Source organism: Schistocerca cancellata, chromosome 7, assembly GCF_023864275.1.
Source record: "Schistocerca cancellata isolate TAMUIC-IGC-003103 chromosome 7, iqSchCanc2.1, whole genome shotgun sequence".
NCBI lineage: Eukaryota > Metazoa > Arthropoda > Insecta > Orthoptera > Acrididae > Schistocerca > Schistocerca cancellata.
This window is the reverse complement of record NC_064632.1, coordinates 58090671-58096246: the sequence shown is the minus strand read 5'-3', so window position 1 is coordinate 58096246 and position 5576 is coordinate 58090671.

The following is a 5576-nucleotide window of genomic DNA, read 5'->3' as shown; positions in this document are numbered from 1 at the left end:
TAGGGAATAACTTCCGCAGTATCAGAGGAAGCTGTAGAGGATAAAAACTGCAGAGGCAGAGGAAAATTTTAATAAACTCAGCAAATAATTGAGGAAGTAGATTGGAAGTGCTACTCCAAAACGAAGAGATTGGCACAGGAGAGAATTATTCGTCGCGAGTCGCACCAAACCAGTCAGAAGACTGATGAACCAAAAATGAAAACAAAACAAAAAACATAAAAAAAGAAATGCCTAAAACTGTTCCATCAGGAGATGCGTGTATTTCAATAAGTATTACACACAATTTACTTGTAGAAATATCTAATTTGAAAGTTTATTCTCCTTGCAGTGTGCGAAATCTTGCATACAATACAACTTTAGTTTGCTTGAATATTCGCAGAGATCTTGCATGCAAGCTTCGTTCAGTTTAATAAGTTACTCTTAGAAGCGGCAAAATATTTAGCTTAAATGTCCATAGAGCTCATATGTGTGATGCATATATATTGTAAACGACTGCTCTTAACCTAAAAATCCTTATCTGTAGTACTAGTATGCAATCTGTGTACATTACAATGAGTAACAGAGTCAACCTAGAGGCAGAAATACTAAATCTGCTCACAAAGTGTGTGAAATATTACAATAAATCACAAATAATTTTATTTATTCTCGACATATACTCTTAGATTGTCTTTCGATATGTCACATCTGTTTCTGTTGCTGTCTTTGGTCACCCCATGAGTGCGTGTGTAAGCAATGCTTGGTGTACTGAAGAGTAAGTGATGATTCGTAACAAGACTCCTTATTCCTTCCTTAAATCGAAAGAATTATTCGTGTCTTCCTTCCCTAAAAATCGTGTTCTGTACCTAATGTTAGTTCTATTTGATGTTGGTGTACTTGATTATACGCTTTTAGTGAACTATAGATCCTAATACAACAATTTATACAATACTTGCCATCGACTGTAGTTTTCCAAGTGAATTACTACGTTCGTTCCTCTCCCAAACTGATGAGAAAGAAGTTAGATCATGAGAGTACATGTTATCAGGTCAATACACCTTGCGTATTTAAATACTGTTGGAATGTAACCGTTGCATTTTATTTCACTGCTGAAGCATTTTGAAATATTGTGTCACTTGAGAAGCCTCATAGATGATGTGAAGTAATTAATTTGAGCCTTGAAACGTTTGTACATAACCTCAATTATATCTCAATCAGTTGCCATAATTACTATCGATTATATTGTTACCCTCCCTGGAAAATACCTTGATGTTAAACACTGCGATAACAGACACAAACATTGAACTTTTTGTGTAGGCAATGTATTTTGTAGACATTTTAGATACTGTGACAATTTACAAGTATCATAGATGTGGAAAATAGCTACTTTAAGGCTCTGTCGTATCTTAAAGCACATGTGGTACGTAGATCGATCCTTGAGCGTTTATACCAGTGGAGACATCTGTTGGTGACAATGAAAGCAACTTGTGCAGCAGAGATCGAAAATGTTATGCTTTTTAACAGTCCAGCTGTTAGGTGGTTACTGCAAGCAGCTGGGATGTAAAAATGCCGTTGCATTTATTTCGCATATTTAGGGTTTCAGCAACTACTAATGCGTAACTGATTATTCATATTTTGAAAGCGAACATAGGGTTTTGATTATTTATAGAGAATATGTTATATATACACATATATACACTACTTCTGAGTTACAACACTTTCCTAATTAATCATTGATTTTCTTGGAGTGATCATCTTCTAAACAAGGTTCCTTTATCAACTCATTGATTTCCCACATAGCTGTGTGTCAGTCACCTAAAGTAGGGGAGAGTGAACCTGGTACAGAGTTTCCCAAACTGTGTACCGCAGAACAATGGCATTAAGTACTCTATGAAAAACTGTTCATTATATGACATTTCATGTTTTCCATATTTTCCTCATTTTCTGAAAATTTTACTATGATATCTGTGTTAATAGTTACGATTTAAAACCGAAGGAAACAAATTTTCATCACGTTTTAAAATCTTATTATTTGTATTAAATAAACAAGTTGTTCCATTAATGTACAAGGATTCTCAAAATATTCTGTCCGAGGAAAAGTTTTGTAACACCTGACCTAGTAACACATGATGTTTCCCAGCCAGTGTTTCAATTTCGATTTAAAACCACATGAAGGAATGTGCAAGAGACATCACCATATGCAGTTTCTGGCATTTTCTACTTCCTTGTTGTGAGACATGAGGTTGTGTTTGTGCAGTGTTTACAAATATTACGATTTCTGTATATGTAAGTGCTATATAATATATTATACGAGTTTGGATGCTATTGGTAGTTCTTTAATGAAACAGTTTTATAATGAATAAAACTCTGTACATTTTTAAAGTTAGTTATATAACATGCAGACTGTTAAGCCATGCTTCGACAGTTGTGCACCATCTTGTGTCTTGAAACTGAAGAAGGTCTTCTACCATGTAACACATGACATTTGCAAATGAACTGACTGTCTCTATTTCCTTAACAATTTTCCATCTCCTGAAAATGGAAATTTGTTTTAGTTGTTAACAGTTTCTGTTTTACACCATTTTAACCCATAACTGGTTTTTCATAATACACTTTCTTAATTCAATTTCTCTTATTCATCATTAGTGCATAGTAGGCTATTAATTACAGTATCGACAAGATTTTGTCTTGTTGAAGTATTTTTAAATTTGTTCAGGTAGACAGCCATATTGTACCTTGGAATAGTTTTTCACATTTGGAAATATCCAACAATTTAAAAGTAATTCTTATAGTTTTAGAATAGACAAGACAACATACAATGTGAACGCTATAATTTCAAATTATTGCAATTGGAAAATAAATTCAACTTCTATTACAGGGTTGGCTGCAGGCGAAAGTCAGAAGTGTCCAAAGTACAAGACTATGCCCTACGTGTAGGGAATCAATATTTTGCACTCACATTCCCTGTTCGTTATTTCAAGAAATCTCACATTTTCTACGGCTCCTTTCGTATTATTTTCCTCTTTTACATACTGATTTCTCTGTCGATGACTGTTAGAGAAAGACAATCGTAAAAATGTGTATACCATCTGCCTTGTCCGACTCAAGCATAAATATCTTTAACCAAAATGACCCGAATGCCCCACTGTGATAGTTCAACATTCCCAATGTCAATACATTCTCACAATCTATAAGATAGAGAATAAATTCAGTTATATCCAAAGATATAATAAAAATGTAGTATTAACTGCTTTCAGACGAGCAAAACACTTGTGATTAAGGTCATGAACCAAAAACTCACCAGCGACAGATAACATTCTGCCACAACAAAGCGGATGGTGGTTTTGATTCAATCAAGTGAGTGCTCTTATTATTCCATAATTCACACTGCAATGGCGTGACATCCGCTCACACTAGCGATGGAGTTTATATATAGCTTTTGTTCGATACAGTCCATTGTCAGATACTATCCGACCATCCCCTCAACTGCTTCACTGAACAGCAAGAGTCTTGCGTTCGTTATATTTGTTATTACTCCTTCACACAGCTATCACGTACCAGAGATATTTCATAAGGCTATCATCTGATGCCATCGAAATCTTTCCCTTCTTTAATTACATTTATATACAATTGAAGAGATAACATATAGTACGTGAACTGTGAATACTACAAACTCATTTTAAATTACCATAAAATCATTCAAAGAATACTTATTTACCCTGACAACAACGTCCTCAGCCATAGGTTGTTGAGTTTTGTTGTCACTACGTCACTGATGTCATACAAATTTAGCCGCCTTTGCAGACATGTGTGAGGATGTTGTGTTACAGACGCCATCTGTATTTACATTCGTCTTTAATGTGCAAACTAGAATTTAAAACTCATACAAACAATTAAGGTTTTGTATACGCTATTGCTTGTAGAGATCTGACTTCTTATCTATTTCATACACAGTTATTCAATAGAGAAAGACCACCGAACAGTGCCACTACAAACATAATGACCACGATGGGCTCACTTGAGGTGCTATGAAAATTACGCTAATGACTGTGCTGCGGCGTATTGTTGTCGGAAGTACATTACAGTCGTTGTCGCGGAAAACATCTTCTGAAGTCTACGTGAACAATTTTTGCAGAATTGGATGATACCATACCATACGAGATTTCAGCAGCAGTACCCGAGCAGATGTTTTAACTATTAAGTGGTCAACACTATCACATGTTAACATTTCTATCACGAAAGACTGTGTAGCAGATGAATAGTTTAATAAGTATATTCATCTCGCCTTGTGTTTTAGCTCCCTCACTACTTTGGTTTACTATGAGACGTTGCTCATTTCCTCACAGCGCATATGAGAAAATTTGATGACATGCTCAAAAACAGTAGTGATTCAAACACAAAAACCTTTATCCGAACATGTGAATCCAAATCGGAGTCGCCAGTAATCCTAAATCTCGTAAATTTAGTATCATATCCAAGTGACAAATATCCACTGAAAAACGATCAGCCTTGGTCCAGTCTTCAACACACGGTACGAGTAATTCAGATACGACTTAGTAGCATAGAAGTCTATAGAAAACGTAGCCACTGATTTAAATCAAAGTTAATTCACTATACGCCTAAACTAGTAGACGTGCAGAAACAAACGATTTTATATAGAATACAAGATAATGCTGCGTCTAGCAAATAGTAAAAAGACTGACACTTCCTGTACGTTATTTAAGAAATTATGGGTACAAGATATAAAATTTGGAACTGAGAGAAAATCACCAATCATATTAACGTGTTATACGTTCTGTAAAATTTTCATTCATACTACCGTATTTTAGTGGCTATGAGACGTTGCGAACTATAAAATGCAAATTAACTTTCAACTACTTCTTATATTATATTTTTATCATTTTTATTATTAGATTTCAAAGTCGATCAAACAAAAGTACTTAGTTTATAAAACCGAACTGACCTTTAAAATCCCTGCAAAATCAACTGAATTTTCCTCTTCTTTTTCTTCTTCGTCTTCGTCCACCTTTCTCTCTTCGTCGTCATTGTTGACCTCTCCATATGCTCTTCATTGCAATCGAGAGAGTTACTTATGCCACACTCTTTGAAAGAATGAACAACAATTTCTTCTCTCTAGATCACGACTATTTTATCCACTGACACATCTGTTCGGTTGTGGCTCGTTTCAAACCTCCCTTCGGTGTGAATTCACGTTGAATTTCATCCGTCACCCTTTCGTCCCATCCCTCTCTCATATACATTATAAATGGTCTATTTATCGAGACACCAAGAGCTTGCAATTGTGAAGTAAGTTCTCCCGAGATAACAGGAAGCTCTGTATTTCCCTGTCTCTGTTTCTCTTTCACAAAATTTTTCAAATGAGTACTAAACTGATCTAGCACAAGAAGAGAACTATTCTTCAATAAAGCACCTTTCTTTCTCCCCCACACTTCGTTAATCCATAATTTCAAACCAGCCTCTTCCATCCAACACTTGTCATGTACGTCAGTAACAATACCTGGTGGTATTCCAGAGGGTTCTGGAATTGTTTTGTGATCGAAAATGATCTTGGATTAAGTTTAGTACCGGCAGCTCAGTAT